The 17,708-nt window shown below is 38.8% G+C and overlaps 1 pseudogene; it reads right to left on the bottom strand.

The window, feature by feature from the left end:
* Window positions 1-12,619: 12,619 nt before the first annotated feature.
* Window positions 12,620-15,039, bottom strand: LOC116408392 (annotated as a pseudogene).
* Window positions 15,040-17,708: the final 2,669 nt, after the last annotated feature.

The following is a 17,708-nucleotide window of genomic DNA, read 5'->3' as shown; positions in this document are numbered from 1 at the left end:
ATACTGTGTAAAAAAAAGTCAGCAAAATTCACCATACATCGCCAGGCTTCACCAAGGAAAAACGGCATAAAATCTGCGTCATTTTATTAAGTGTTTTTTTTTCCACCAGAACTTAAGTAAAATATCGGCATAAAATCTGGCGTTCAGACAGCGAACTTCTCCATTTATTTTACACAGCTTTTTACACTGTTTTTTGGTGAATTTCATTTTACGCAGCATAATAAATAGACCCACTTAGACTGTAAGCTCTATGGGCCAGGGACATCCTTCCTACTGTGTCTCATACCTCATGGCACTTATTCCCTGTGCATTTATATATATATATATATATAGATATATATATATATATATAAAACAGTCCACACGACAGCACCACACTCCAAAATCTGCTGCTCTGCAGCTGCCCCTGTGCACGAGATATCATATAAATATCAAAATAAAACAGCCAGCACCAAGACCCTTGGTGCTGGCTGTTTTATTTTGATATATATATATATATATATATATTGTATTTATTTATTATATCACTCGTCCTCCCTGTGTGTAATTTTGTATTCTGTAAGACTGTACAGCGCTGCGTACCCTTGTGGTGCTTTATAAATAAAGTTATACATACATAAATTAATGTAATGTTGGGCAGCATGTAAAGCATGTCTGTAAAGCATGTCTGTAAAGCACTGCAGAAATGTCTGGGTGCTATATAAATAACAGGAAATAAATAATGAAATAATCTGCAGATGGAAACATAATTCCAAAAAGATTATGGGGCTCTGCACATTTACACTCTGCAATAGGTATGCTTTACAAATACAAGCTCCAACTGCCTTTAGTAAGAAAGATCCTATGTGCTGCTGTAAGCTGGTCTTTCTGAGTTGAGGCTGGACTCGGGTATTCGGGAGCAGGTAGTTTGGGAGACCAAAAAAGAAGACAAGTTCATTGAGTTGGATGAGCTGTGTTATAGTTGCAGACTATGTCCTAGCACCAACTTTTTGCTAGCTCCTAACTTTTGGCATGGCAGCATTCATGATCACATGGGTACAAGCTCTCCATAAATTACTGGCTTTATAAAAAATAATATTTTCTGTTTAAGGACATCAGAGTGTCTTGATCATTTTTTTTTTTTAACTCTCGAAACATGACCTTTGTTTTAATGTTTAAATTGATGACCAGAGGAAGTTGACCTTTAAAAGTTGCAGTGTAGCCAGTGATCACTAGTAAGAATTTCCCATTGACTCTATTACTATCCTACCGATGGGAAATGTCTTTTGCAGCTGAGATTGATTTATACTATTGCATATTGAATATTTCATTTATTTTTCCACAGTCTGCTTACAGTCTGTGCTGTCTAGGACAAGGACAGAATCACCCTTGAGCTTTTCCTTCATTCATCAAACACACAGCAGAGACTGGTGAATTAGTCCCAGTCAGCCTGCAGAGCTCAGCTGGCTGAGTATTCTCAGTGGCCATGCATCAGTGCCTGTAAAGACAGATGACTGGATAACAGGTCAGTTTGTATATCTGTTGTCATTTATATGAAGCATGAACAGGGAAAATAGTTGCATTTTCTTTGCTAATTAGGATGATATTCAGCAATATTGTTCTTGTCATCATTATAACATTCCAGAAGTAGCTATCTGTAATATATACAACAGCAAGTTCAGTATATACTCATTTTTCAGCATTCTGTTTGTTTTAAGTAGACATGCACTCAAGTTTTTCACCTGACCTTATAATAACAAACTTTATCATTCCGAGTAAAAAGTCAGTTTGTATGCATGGCAGGGAATGTAGAATCCCATTTGCAGAGCCAGCTTGCAGAAGATGTCTCCAAGGTTAATAATATGCTCATTTACATTCCACTCATGTCAGATGTACTTGATAGGCATCATGAGCACCATGTGCAACAACCTTCGCTCTTCCTTTAAAAGAACTGCACAAAATCCTAGACCTCGGGTGCTGAATTCTGATGATTATGGTACCTGGTTGGAAGTGATTTGGGCTTATTATTAATGTAACCAGCATGTTTATATCACAAAAATAGTGTATACAAGTAGGTTACATTTTATGGGACTAGCTCTTTATCTTTAGGAACATATCATTTTCCTCCCCACAGTTACTTGCTCATGTGTACAGGATAATCTTCAGAGTAAATGCATGACAGGCATCCACAGAACTACAGATACTTCTACAGAGTGATTTTATTGTCTGTTTTTTGTCTCCTAGGCAATGTTTTTTTTAGTAATACTGTGAAAATCTGATCAGATGAAGAAAATGCTAAAGCTGGAGAAATTGAGCCATATGTGCCTTATGGAAATGAATGGTGTAGAAACCATAAATGCTTTGCTTGCTTTCCTAACCAAGTTTAGTCTTGTTTGTTTGCTGGAGGCCAATTATAAAGGCACTCAAAATCTGTATATACCTTTGTTTTTCAACATGAGCGAAATATATACATAAAACTCATGCTGAAAAATATATTCTTTTCTTTGTTTAAGTTAAATTATATAGCAACAATGGATAATGAGCTCTGTACAAACAACCCCCTTCTTACATCTCTTTGTAAGTTAGGGGGGGGGAGTTAGAAACAACTTTCATAGCTTATTTTATAATTAAAACATTGGGATAATGCATGTTCAGCACAAACCCTATTCACTGCATTTTTAGCAGGCACTTGTTGGCTTATTTTCCAAACATAACTACTCTAGACTTCCCTTGAAAAGGGGCATTTTTTAAAACTACAAAGAAACTGAATGGAGGTCACGTGTCTCTATGCAACACTACCTGTGTACTACATGCTCTGTTGCACAAGAACATATATTAGAGAGAATTCTGGCAAGGCAGCATATTTATAGACATGGTTGGTAATATTATATACCTAAAATCAAACACTGGTATACATTTAGGTCAAATGTATAAGGCTGCAGAAACTCAAATTTTTCATATAGTAAATTCTATTTGGAAAAGCTGTGGTGTGACTGTTTGCAAAACCAGTTTCCTCCTTTATGGACGTAGCAAGAGGAGAGTCAGGAACAGGCGTTTCATATAATAACAAGGTGACTAGTATGGAACCTGATAGGGAGGAGGCAGAACTGCAGAGTGGATCATCTTATGAATTTTGAAAAACAATGAAATCTATAGCAGATACTAAATTTAAAGGTATGCTGAATTCTACTAGAAAATGATGTTTATTTGGAGAACAAAAAGCTACAATGAAACAGTATTCTAATTGCTGGAATAAAAGGGGCCATACGCTGCCAGATCCACCAAACAAGTGGATCTGGATCCAATTCGACCACCCATGCACAGGGCCAAAGTAGACTGATCCAATTGTTGGCCCTGGGGTCAATGAATGGAACATACACTGGGGCCTATAAAGGCCTGTCTAATGAGAATCACATTAATGCGATGCTTTGGCTTTATGAATCCTGTTTCTTATAGTGATGAGAAGTAAGGCAGTAGCAAGAGTAGCGCATTGTATTTTGCACCCCAAATGCAGAAATAAATCTAGATTTACCAATACATTGTCATTTTAAACTTGGGGGCTGGTTTAATTACTGTTAACTCTCTATGATTGGTAGTGAAGCTCAAATTGCTCGATACCCCAGTTCTATCTAAATATGTTCCCTTAGAAAATAATCCATAAAATTATCCAACAAAGCAGCAATTTAATAAACATTTTTGATTCATTTTTTATTCTTAGTGACTTATTCAGTACCAGACTGGGCTCACCAGACACAATGAGGTCCCACTGACCTCAGTGTAAACAATGTAAACAATTTTAATTATAACAGGTGTGATAAAGACCTATGGGAGGGGTATAAGAAAAGGCAGATGGAATTAGTACTATCTGGGGGCCACAGGAAGATCCTCCAGTACCCTGGCAGTCCAGTCTGACCCTTGTGACTTTATCTTTGTGTAACTTAGTACAGGTATCGGACCCCTTATCCAGAAACCCATTATCCATTTTAATGAAATAATTCACATTTTTAAAAATTATTTCCTTTTTCTCTGTAATAATAAAAAAATACTTTGTACTTGAGCCAAACTAAGATCAATCAAGTAAAAAATGAGTGGCTGCTGAATAGGAGTTATACAATAACATAATAGAAATGTCACTGCATTGCATGAAGAGGCCTCTTATTAGAGTGAGGGAAAATTAATTTACTAATTAAATTATTTCTTTTATTTTTTTTTTTAGAAATTGTGTCCAACTGCCTGATGTGTGTTTGTCATGCAGGAGTATGTCAACGTAAGTATTGAAAGCTTTCTTTTACTAAAGGTATGGGACCTATTATCCAGAATGCTTGGGACCTGGGTTTTTCCGGATAAGGGATCTTTCCGTAATTTGGATCTCCAGAATTTTTAAGTCTGGTAAAAATCATTTAAATATTAAATAAACCCAATAGGCCTGTTTTGCCTCCAATAAGGATTAATTATATCTTAGTTGGGATCAAGTACAAGATACTGTTTTATTATTACAGGGAGAAAAATAAATACTTTTTAAAAATTAGAATTATTTGCTTATAATGGAGTCTGTGGGAGATGGCCTTTGCATAATTCGGAACTTTCTGGATAATGGGTTTCTGGATAAGGGATCCCATACCTGTACTAGCACTAGTTTTCCATCCAAGACATAATTTAACTGATATAACTGAAATAATATATATTACTTGTTTGTGCTTTCCACTTTTTCTGCAGGAATCGCCAGAAAGCACTTGCATTGAAATAATGAATGATTTAATAAATTCCATAGTTAGCTTAAGAAAGAAGATAGAATTCCTGGCAACTTTCCAATACACTTTCATAACAAATTCCATTGGCTTTAAAGTTATTCCTAAATGTAATTGCAATTGAAAGCAGAGTACTCCTTGCTATTATCTGCTATTGACTCAGTGTAGCAGAAGGCAGTTCATTAACAGATCTATGAAGAAGCATGTAGAGTACTGAGGGACTCCTACATGGTTTCAGGAGACAGAACCAGCAGGCCCAAAAGAGACAGGCAAATGGCTTTCTATTGCAATTACGTTTACAAAGAATATTCAAATCAATATTAATGTCAATTGGAAAGTTACTTTGAATTACATAATCTTTCACTAAGCATAAGCATTGTGGCTGTGCCTCTGCCAGGAATGAATATTTGAATGTATTCATTTCTATATCTGCAGACAAAACAACTAGGAAACCATGCCATCCTTGCACGGGCTACCATAAGCGCCTCAATGAGGTGCTGCATTGTAAAGGTAAGTTGTGTTCTCTTTTGGGTCTTGGTAGGGTTCTGCCCAGGCCTATAATCAGTCAGAGCTTGAGAGGAACTCATTCATTTTTATTGTAATATTTATATCTTCTAGATCAGGATATTCAAGTTGCTAAAGGCAAAGATCTAAAGTTTGACTGCAACGTGAATATTCTGTCACCAACACGATTTATGCAGAAGATACCCTTCCTGAGGCCTTTGCTCGCATGGTCGGCGTAACTTTGCTGAGATATGCTGATGGCAGAGAGTTTACTCAATAAAACACTGCTTAATAATCCGGTGGTTCTTTAATCCAGGAATATTGCACAATACAAAGATTCTGGGGTTCAGAATGTCCAAACAATCAACAGGTTCTATAGGTAAGAACTGGTAATTTTGCAGCTCTATCCAAACTGACTGAAAATGGATCTGAAACTAAGGAACAGCATGGGAGGAGACAAGCTAGTGGGCTGAACTAACAAACATTAAACAGCAGGGAAGTAAGGAATATACCAAAACACATATAATAACTGGCTGTAGTGACAGCACACTCCCCGTCTGGTATCTGTAGATACCACTATATAATTATAATTGCATATTATGCAACAACAAAATAATGTCCATATTAAAGATGACTTGTCCTTGGGACCTGAAAGACAAAATGAGAAAATACACAAAATAAACATTAAACTTAATCTCTTCAAAAATCCTTTCAAGTGTCCACATCAGCTTGGCTTCTGTCATTGAAGTCATCGGAGATGTTCTAGGGGCAGAAGTAAGACAGTCTCTGTTACTGGCCTGAAGAAGGTCTTCACAACTCCATCTCTGGTAGTCTTCACTTCTACTTTTCGAACCTTTCCATCTTCGCTCTGAACAGCTTTGGTGATCACAGCCATAGGCCACCCAATATAACAAATATTCATCTTTGTTTCTCATGTATAGTTGTGAGCCCACCAAAACCCCAATCTCTGGGCTCATCAATTCCACCTCCTCTTGGAGATATGAAAGATACATTTAAAGATAACCAAAGATAACCAGTTGGCCCAAATCACAGTGATATGTGCTACTGTTGGTGATTATTGCATCAATAATGACCCTCATATGGTAAGTGTGCTTTAATTAACATTAGGAATTAAAAGCTGAGGCTCATGGAAAGATTCTCAAGCATTCCTCCTATTTTTAGTACCTAAAATGCAGCTTCCAAACATCCAAAAATCACCCCGCCCCCTTCCCATTTTATTCTATGGGTATGGCCTGGAAATACTAGTAGTGGTCCTTAAATTGTCACAAAAGAAATGTTCACAGTCAGGTGAGAAGGGCCAAGCTGGTGCTTTCATGTAATTCCTATTATACACAAAAGGGAGGGGGCAGGAAAGAATGTTTTTATACCAGGGTGGCTTAGCATAAATGAATAAATCAAATCTTTCCAGGCTTACTATAGTTTTATGGGGAGCTGTGAGAAATAAGGATTAGACCCTTTGGAAGATGCCTCACAAGACAAGAAAAGGCTTGTGCCCAGAAGAAGCCAACAGTACTGGAATAAGTGAAGATCTTCATGGATATTGAGAAGAGCAAGCCAGAAACTAGAGAAGAGGCAACACAAACAGATGCCTGAGGGCAATAAATATTCAGTTCCTCTATGGCTGTACCCTAAGGTCATTCTGTTACATGTACGTGTATCGGCACATGTTAAATGCCATAGACACCGTAAGTAATCTTATTCTGCCCTGAATACTTATACAGCGCTCCCTCTTTATAACTCCTTATTAACAGCTACTTTTATAGAGGCTGATGTTATTTAAAAGGCATTTGCCAAAATAATGAATAAGTTGGTGAGGAAGGGTGTTAGAGTGATGGTGGGTGGGTTGGGGGTATAAAGAGAGAGCAGATGCTGCTGTTGTGTATTCAGAGCTGACAGATCACAAGATCTATAGTTTGAAAGGAGATCTCTGTGATTATAAAATGTGATTATAAAATTAGCATGGCTCGTGGACAAAGAGCCAATGGGGCAGAACCGTTACTTGTGTTGTGGACATCGCCGATGAGTGAAAAAAACTTTGCTTTGGTCTATAAAAATATTATTGGATGCTATACCCTGCTCTACCCTGCCTGTGTGTGCCATACTCTGCCTGCCCCATGCTGCCTGTGTGTGCCATACTCTGCCTGCCCTATGCTGCCTGTGTGCGCCATGCTCTGCCTGCCCTATGCTGCCTGTGTGTGCCATACTCTGCCTGCCCTATGCTGTCTGTGTGTGCCATACTCTGCCTGCCCTACCCTGAGCCTGTGTGTGCCATACTTTGCCTGCCCTTCCTGTATGCCATTCTCTGCCTGCCTTATCCTGTCATACTCTGCCCACCCTATGCTGTCTGTGGGAAGTGAACCTGGTAGGGGTTTGTTAGGAAATAGTTGCTAAGGGATCTCTGAGGTGTGTCATTTTGTGCTGGGGATTGCTGTACTATCCACAGAGGAGAAGGAGCCAAATGAATTTAAGGGTATGGCTTAATATAACATAATAAACTTATGAATGAAGGGTGATATTCCTGCAGTGAGCACCAGCCATTTGGGTTTTTGGTGTTCTATGGTCGTAAAAATTTTGTGTTAATATGGGTGTGGTTTTAAAAAGGGAGTGGCCAAAACTGACTTCCACCACATAGGCCAGGAAAATTCCGGCCCTCAGTACCACAGAAGTTGGACAGCACTGATCTATAGTATGAATATTTATAGTAGACTGGCCAGTAGTAGGCTTACTGCTTAAATCTAATCATTACAAAATATCATTGTGTGGGATATCAATGATTTTAGGGCATCACTGCAGATGTAGGTTTATAGCACATTGGCATTTTAACTGCTAAAGTGGATAACAAATGTAGTCCAAATGCCTTAAAATTCCACTTCCAGCTCTTCCAACATACTGTATACTGGTGCACTTAAATGATTCTACATTTGTGGGACCTTTTAGGCATTGTGTATTGAACTTAAGGTAATATCACTTGTTTCATAAGGTGCTTAGGACTTAAAGGGAAACTATAACCCCCAACAATGTAGGCCTCTATAAATATATACCCCCCAAAACAGCCTTATATGTAAAACTCTGCTTCATCTAAACAAACCATTTTCAGAAAGTATAGTAGTAAAGTAGTAGTGAAGTAAAATAGTAGTAAACTTTTTTAGTAGTATTGGGTAATCCTAAATAGAAAATTGTCATTTTAAGTACTGAGGGCGCCTCCTGGGTTTAAACAAACCAAGGGCACACATACATGTTAGGTCACATCAGCCAATTAATGGGCAAAGTTATGTCTTTTGTAGTGATGAGCAAGTTTTTTCCACCAGGCATGGATTTGCAGCGAATTTCTGCGCTACAAATGCATTCCGTGAATTTTTCGCCGTTTCCCAAATTTTCTTGCCGTTTTCCAAATTTTATGGCAAAATGGGATAGAGTCACTCACCACTAGTCTTTTATTCCCACACTATTTCCTGTTACAGTTAGCGCTGCATTATTCCTGGTCATGTGATCTCTGAGGGAGTACACAACCCATCACTAAATGGTGGCTCAAGGGAAAAGCAGGGCAATATTTACTAAAATATATATTCCAGTTTGGTGAGATTCTTTAATAGGTCACTTAGTATTATATAAACTGTTGGTTATGTGTTCATATCAGGGTACAGTTTAGCTGAATTCTTTGCTAGCCTATAGACATGGAAAATATTGCACTGTGTGTGGTGGAGTAAGCAATAAGCATAGACTTGGGAAAACTGGGGGTAAATACAAAAAGAATGTGTAATGGGCTATAAATGGCCCCATATCCCCTATTAGTTAATGTTGCTGCTTGCCTTTCTAGGTATTTATATTTTGTAACTCTGTATATGTACATAAAATAATTTCTTTCTAATTAGGTGAATTGGCAGCAGTCCCACATTTATTCCAGAAATGCAGTAACTAACAGCCCAGCGAAATAACATTTAGCAAATAACCATAAATGATTTTAGCGTGAGTATGATGCATCTAACAATTTGTTTTACCCTTACACCATATGACTCAGTATATGCCCTGGGAGAGCTGTGTCCAAATAGACAAGGCTGGTTATTTTTCAATTGATTGGCAATGGAGAGGGATTTGGTTGCTGGCAGAACATAAAACAATGCTGACAACAAAGCCTTCCTTTCATGCTATCCAAATGAACATATTTCTAATCTGAATTTCAAATACTTGACAACAGAAAGTCTGTGAGCTGAGCTTTAAGCAGGAAATTGCTTCATGGTTTTAGCATAATTAATTAGATAGACAGTGGAGCATGTTGTGCAGTATTTCAGAGCAGAAATGATGTCCTTGCAGTGTATGCAAAAAGCCGCCTCCTCTATAACCATAAAGATACTCAGGTTTTATTGTTTGCTGAAATGTCAGATTGCTTGACTAGGAACACATGCTATTTATCATTCCTGAATAACTCTAAACAGTTATGAGTATTATATGTATTTACCGTGAATGGGTTCCTTAGCAAGCTTTAATGTATTTGCATTTAGATACATATGCGGCCAATAAGATATGTAAGCAATGATTTTATTATACACTCTTTTTACTTGAAAACACTGCACTAAGTACAGTTGCCCTATCTTACTCCTCAAACTCGGCAGGACAGTTTATTTCATGTTGTACATAAAATCCTACAATCATTATCTTCACACTGCAGGTTTCTTGGCTTCTTCCTCTTGACATTCATCCTCAGGGGCTCAGCTTCTGCCAGCATTGCTGGATAGAAAACCATGTTTGTCCATGTGCTTGCATCTTTTAGGGTAATGTAAGAAATTATAGTTTGCACAGGTATCCCAATTGGTATCTGCCAGTGAGCATTCAGCCTTTATTGGGCAGCTGCTATTGCACCCCATTTTCAACTTTCCTATTTATCTTCTCTTGTGGTTCCCCACCCCCCAATGTCTAATGGCTTTCCTTGTTACAGAAAATGCAGGGCTCACACTACTGCAAATTAAAATGAATATTAATTCCTCTGTAAATACAGCTACAATTAAAGGACACTTTACATAAATATATAAAAGTTTTTGAGTTCCCTGTTTTTGAACAGACATATAGGGGCTGATTTACTAATCCATGAACGGTCCAAAGGCGTCCGAATGCGGTTTTTTCGTAATGATCAGTATTTTGCGATTTTTTCATAAATTGTCGTGACTTTTTCGTAGCCGTTACGACTGTTTCGCAAATTGTGCTTATTGCTTCCAACTCCAATTGCAGGAACAAAAAACATGACCAGCTGGGATTCTCATTGGAGAAATTTTGGCATTTGTAGTCCAGCAACAACTAAATAAAGTTTGGTTGAGCATTACAGTGCACTGCTGCAGGGTTTACAACCCATTTAATGCAGAATAATTCTATAGAATTAGGGATAATTAGAAAATTCTATTAATAACTGATTTTCCTAAAGCAGCTAAAATTTGTAAGCTATTCCTATGCCCCCATAGTATTTAAAGGACGTTTCTGTAAACTCAGACTTTTAAAATGGACATACATTAATGAGCAGATACGCACTGCAGTCTACACTAATGCACATTTAACACTATGTAGGGAACAATAGAGCTAACAGGTTACAAGAGATCACATATATCTTACTCATGAGCACAATTAGTAGCTTCTTGAGTGTTACAGAAGCAGGCAGGGTCATAGTTATAGTCAGTGATATTAATGACAATGGTGTCTCATTGCCTCAATATCACAGTGTTTTGATGAGCCTATCCACTTAAGCCTACCCAGTTTCTAATAAGACAGCTGAATTTATACTCTGTTACACATTGGCATCTAGTGGTTTCAGTAAAAAAAAACCTATAAACCAAGTTCTTATAGTATAAACACAAAAATTGAATCAATCTACCCCTATCTGTCTAAAGGCTGAGCATAAATCATATTCTTTATGTAAACCCTTAGGGGCCAGGGCTTCTAGGAGACTAATCCATCTCCCCTCTCTGTGATAACTCTTTAATTCTGTCACCACCTTTATTTTTCTTTTCCACTGAATCAATGATTTGGAATTTAAAATGATTTGCTCTGGGGTTCATCTAAACAAAGTGACCTGGCACAGTTTGCTAGATAATAATATACTAGACTATAGAAAGAGACACACTGGCACCTATATGGAGTGTACCTTGTATGTAGAATTATTTAAATTCACAAATTGAATACTGCTGTGCCTATTGGCGCAGAAGAAACCTAGAGCTACCATCACTTTCAAACCAGCGTTTCCTCAGCCCCTTGTATCCAATAGGGTGCAAGCCTTACCTGCATGCCAAACATCAGCTTCAAAAATATTTGGTGCAATTGAGTCCATCACAACTCACCCATGTGGCTACTGGAATTCTAGGGAAAAATCCTGCATTAAGGGAAAAAAACTTGCTGATTGTATTTTTCTTGCTACACTTGCAGATGTAAACAAGCCCTATAGAGAACCTGAACAACTTTCAAGGGGAGGTTTAGGTTTGAGTTAATATTTTGATACTTTTATGATAATAAAAATAAAAAAGTATATATATGTGACTCAGATATATGACATTGATAACAATAACACACCAAGTGTAAAGTGTTGTCCAGGTGCACCAACCCCAGACCCTTGGCAAAAGAAATGGAAATCCGTGTGTATGCAAAACAGGATAGGCACTTGAAGAACATTGAAGAACTTCCAGGCCACCATAAATTATATTTAAAAAGATCTTTATGAAGACATCTTAGCTGCCATACGTGTTTTGTGCTTCAGGAGTAACTCTCAGCGCACACAACAAAGCGTCCCTTTAATATCAAATGGGTTTATTGACTGATTGCAGCAGGTAGTCCCTTGAGCATAACAATTAGTGAGGCAATAATCAGCGAGTATAGCAACACATACAGTGAAGCAATCTCATTTACCAGTAATATGATAACCTTCTAGTGGTCCAAATCCCTTTCAGTGGAAGCCTCTTAGGAATTTACATATATCCTGTGTCTCTCTCCATCTTTAGTTTAGGCAAAGTATCACCTAGGAGAAGATATCTAAAACTAGTATCTAGTAGATATCTAGTAGAATTAAGTCTAAAACAACTGGACTTTTCTGAGTTTTTCTTGAAAACGTTTCACCACTCATCCGAGTGGCTTCTTCAGTTCAAATGACTGGTAGGGAATTCCCCGGTATTTAACCCCTTGATGGTAGTAGAGTCACAGACATCCAATCACAATGGTTCCATTGAACTTGTTCAGTTAGGTGTTAGCTGAAACTGACAGGTGTAAGAAGGTATGATCCAATCACAATGGTACCAAGATTCTCATTGATGAAGGTGTTAATCCTTCAAAGTACATGACTGGAAGTGTGAACTGTTGTGAAACTGCCGGGGTAAGGATGTCAACGCGCCATTGTATGTTGGTGACAAGCGGTGTCTCAGGCCCCCTCCTCTGTTCAGGGATGGTTTTTCCAGGTTGGCATAAATGGCCTCTTTCACACCTCTTTCAAACCATCTGTCCTCTCGGTCCAAAATATGCACGTTACTGTCCTCAAAAGAGTGACCTTTTTCTTTGAGGTGTAGATAGACCGCTGAGTCTTGTCCTGAGGAGTTTGCCCGCCTATGTTGGGCCATTCTCTTACAGAGAGGTTGTTTTGTCTCCCCAATGTATAAGTCTGAGCACTCTTCACTACACTGGACAGCATAGACCACATTACTTTTCATGTGCTTGGGTGTTGGGTCTTTCGGGTGCACCAGCTTCTGTCTCAGGGTGTTGCTGGGTTTGAAAAACACAGGAATGCGATGTTTGTTGAAAATTCTCCTAAGTTTTTCTGATGTTCCAGCAACATATGGAATGACTATGTTGTTTCGCCTGCTGTGTTCCTCCCTTCTGTTTGTAGGTCTGGTCTTTCTGTTGGTCTTTGATTTGGTTTTGATGAAGGCCCAGTCTGGGTACCCACAAGTTTTCAGAGCTCCTTTTAGATGTTTATATTCTTTCTCCTTGGCCTCTGCATTGGATGCCACAGTTTCAGCCCGATGATGTAGAGTCCTAATTACACCCAGTTTATGTTCCAAAGGGTGGTGGGAATCAAACAGCAAGTACTGGTCTGTGTGGGTGGGTTTCCTGTATACTTCAATATCCAGGTCCCTCCCCTATAGCACAGTCCAAAAAAGCCAGTTTGCTGTCTTTCACATCTTCCCTTGTGAACGTGATGTTTTTGTCCACCGAGTTTATGTGTTTGGTGAAGGCTGGAACCTCGCGTTCTTTAATTTTGACCCAGGTGTCATCCACATATCTGAACCAATGACTTGGTGTTGTTCCCTTGAAGGTGTCCAGGGCTTTCTTTTCCACTTCTTCCATGTAAAGGTTCGCTACAATTGGAGACACAGGCGAACCCATGGCACAGCCATGTTTTTGTCTATAGAAAACGTCCTTGTGCTTGAAGTAAGTGGTATTGAGACATAGGTCCAGTAAGGAACAAACTTGTTCTGGGGTCAGCTTTGTTCTGCTGCTGAGGGTGGTGTCTTGTTTCAGCCGTTTCCTCACTGTATCAATTGCCTCGGCAGTGGGTATGCATGTGAACAGAGATGTTACGTCATAGGACACCATTGTATCATCGATCTCCAGCTTTAACTCCTTCACTTTTTTTGACAAAGTCCATGGAGTTCTGAATGTGGTGTACTGTGTTTCCAACTAAGGGGGCTAAGATGTTGGCCACGTATTTAGCAATGTTATAAGTCACACAGTTAATGCTGCTGACAATTGGCCTCAAAGGGGCTCCTTCTTTGTGTATTTTTGGGAGTCCATATAGGCATGGAGTGGCTTCGCCTGGGTAAAGGCGGCGGTACAAAGCTGGACTGATGACCTTTTCCTTCTCAAGGTGCTGCAAGCAGTCTATAACCTTCTTCTTGTAGTTGCTTGTTGGATCTCTCTTGAGTTGCTCATATGTGTCTGAATCGTTGAGCAGTTTGGACACTTTGGCATGGTAGTCTGATGTATTCAGTACCACTGTACACCTTCCTTTATCTGCTGGCAGGATGGTGACACTTGAGTCCTTGGCAAGTGATGTCAGAGCCCTCTTCTCTTGCAGACTTAGATTGGAAGGGGGAGCTTTAGCATTAGCTAGGGCTGCTGATACTTTTAACCGGATGTTTTCAGCCTCATCCACTGGTATCTTATTGTTGTGGATGGATGATTCTGTGGCTGTGATGAAGTCTACCACTGGTACATACCGTGGGGCCACTGCAAAGTTCAGTCCCTTGGCTAAGACATCCTTCTCTGGTTCTGTGAGTTCCCTGTCTGATAAATTCTTTACCCACAGATCCTTGATGTTCTGGCATGTCTTGTTTTCATCTTCCTTCCTCCCTGTTGATTTGTCTGTTCGCTGGGTGTTGTTGGTACGTGATAATAAACTGGTGAATTTGTTTATTTGCCTCTCCTTGCCCTTGGCATGTTGTGCAAGTTGCGCCCGCTCTGTGAATTCAACCACTCTTTGCAACGTCAGCACCGGTAGTTTTGCTGTCAGTCTCTGTTTTGCATTATCAAATTTATGAACCAGGACCTCAATTGAGAAGTTAGTCTGCCTCACCCGTTCATTTAACAGTTGTTTCTGGGCTTTCTGAAGGATCACCTTGGCCCTGTGACCTTTAACCGAAGAACCTAGACGTAGGCTGCATGGTGTGATTCCCTGATATCGGCATCGTAGGTTAAAACGAAGATGGTTTCTGTAATCCGCAAGTTTTCTGGCCGTCCTCTCATATTCCCGTACCAATTTTAGGGTATTCTCCCCAAATTGAGTAGCAATATGTCTATGAAGATTCTCATTCATCCAGGTCATGATATACAGTATCTAGTAGAATTAAGTCTAAAACAACTGGACTTTTCTGAGTTTTTCTTGAAAACGTTTCACCACTCATCCGAGTGGCTTCTTCAGTTCAAATGACTGGTAGGGAATTCCCCGGTATTTAAACTCTTGATGGTAGTAGAGTCACAGACATCCAATCACAATGGTTCCATTGAACTTGTTCAGTTAGGTGTTAGCTGAAACTGACAGGTGTAAGAAGGTATGATCCAATCACAATGGTACCAAGATTCTCATTGATGAAGGTGTTAATCCTTCAAAGTACATTACTGGAAGTGTGAACTGTTCTTCTTACACCTGTCAGTTTCAGCTAACACCTAACTGAACAAGTTCAATGGAACCATTGTGATTGGATGTCTGTGACTCTACTACCATCAAGAGTTTAAATACCGGGGAATTCCCTACCAGTCATTTGAACTGAAGAAGCCACTCGGATGAGTGGTGAAACGTTTTCAAGAAAAACTCAGAAAAGTCCAGTTGTTTTAGACTTAATTCTACTAGATACTGTATATCATGACCTGGATGAATGAGAATCTTCATAGACATATCTAAAACTACATCTTCTTGGTGGAGCTCATGCTGCATTTGATAACAATCCTATCTTGCCCAGTACTTATAGAGTGTGCAGGATGGAGATCTGTTATCTGCTTTCTGTTCCCTCATTCACAGGGTCCTCATCTCTCTGACTTTACAAAGGAATTTACATTTTTTAGGGTCTCCAAGTATCACATCCACCCCCAGCAGAAGGTGGAGTCCAATAAAGAAAAGCAACATGATCCCTCTCCTTAAATAACCTAATGATATAAACAGCTCTCTCTACCCCATGGCCTTTAGGAATGCATCCTACCCTTAGAGCAGGGATCCCCAACCTTTTATACCCGTGAGCTACATTCAAATGGAAAAAGTGTTGGAGAGTAACACAAGCATGGAAAAGGTTCCTAGGAGGGCAGATAAGAGCTATAATTGCCTATTTGGTATCCCATATGTGGACTGGCAGCCTATAGAAAGGCTCTGTTTGGCTTTACACTGGGGTTTATGCAATCAATGCTTGCCTCCAAGCCAGAAATTCCAAAATTAGCACCTACTTTGAGGCGACTGGGAGCAACATCCAAGGGGTTGGTGAGCAACATGTTGCTGACGAACCACTGGATGGGCCTTAGAGCATAGTGGAGTTAACCCCTTGGGTAAAAAACCCTCTTGGGCTCCATTTAGCATACCATATCCCATGATGCAGCTCATTTTCATTCTTCTAGCTATATACTATATATTTTTGTAGCTGGTCAGTAAAGCCCTAATATTTTTAAAATGTCTATGCCTGCATTAGCTGTCACTTGTATACTCTTCTTTATACTAAGTCAGATTGATTTTACTAATTAAGTATATCTAATCTAAACTCTAACTTTTAAAAGAGTTTTGCGTTCAGATAATAAAGGGGAACATGCAGTGAAAACTCACATCAATGGAGATCTGCAAAAATCCTTGTATAATGGCATTGCTGAAAAATGTTCAAACATCATAGAACTGTCTTAGTATTTTTTATTTTTCCCCTCTAGATAAATTGAAGAACAGATTGCTTCCATAAAGTTAGTTATGCATGGCAGGGGAATTTCGATAATAGAGGCTTATTATTATTATCATGTATTTATAAAGCGCCAACATATGCATTTCAGTAAATGGGTGTATACATTAAACATCTATAGTTACACACAGAGCAACCAGTAGGTGATGCAAGAGGTAAAGAGTACTGATGAGTTAAATTTTTCACCAGGCAAGGATTTGCAGTGAATTTCCATGTTTCGCCATTGGTGGATTGTTTGTGAAACAGGCGCAAAAATTTGCAGTGGAAAGATTGTCCATACGGCAAAAAAGAGTTGTGCGCATAAAAAAAAAATAGCCGTGCTCGTCAAAACACGCACAACTTTTTTTTTGGACATGCGTGACAATTTTTTGTGACTTTTTTTCTACAATTTTTTTGGAACGTGCCATTTTTTGCAACTTTTTTGCCAATTCGCATAGCTTTTCAAAGTTTTATGTATTTTTTGGCAAAGAATACTGTATTCACTTTAAAAGGCTAAGCTGTTTTTTACAGACATCTGTGTTACTTCATAGACAAGCCTATTTCTCCTCTATCAGGAAAAATACAGAGTTTTAATGTATTCACTTTAAATATATGCATATCCTTTTTTGGTGATTAAATGTGTGTCAGACAAGAGACTGTGGAGAAACTTCCAGGGACTAGTTAATAATTCAGAGTCTGCCCAAACTTGAAGATTAACAAAAAGTACATTTCTCTGCAAGCAATCTAAAAATGCATTTTAGGGATTACTTAGCCTTTACAATAAAGGAAAAAAAGCCACAGCCATTCATTCTTTTCACTGATTAACCGCAGAGCTATTTTTCAACATGTACAACAATAAATTGCTGATTTTTTTCTTCAGCTTGTTTTGCTTTGCAGCTTCATGGGAACGACAACAAATTGCTGTTGAATTTATAGCTTTCCTGGTTGGCATAGTGATGAAATAATTATGGCAGATTGCTTTTTACAAAGGAGGGCTTTTTAAATGAAATCATTAAGAACTGTCAAGGATCTAATTAATGTTTACAGTTAAGAATTTAGAAAAGATCTGTCCTTTCTTCCCTACAGC

The sequence above is a fragment of the Xenopus tropicalis genome, chromosome 1 (genome assembly GCF_000004195.4).
Source record: "Xenopus tropicalis strain Nigerian chromosome 1, UCB_Xtro_10.0, whole genome shotgun sequence".
Lineage (NCBI taxonomy): Eukaryota > Metazoa > Chordata > Amphibia > Anura > Pipidae > Xenopus > Xenopus tropicalis.
This window is presented reverse-complemented; position numbering and strand designations above follow the sequence as displayed.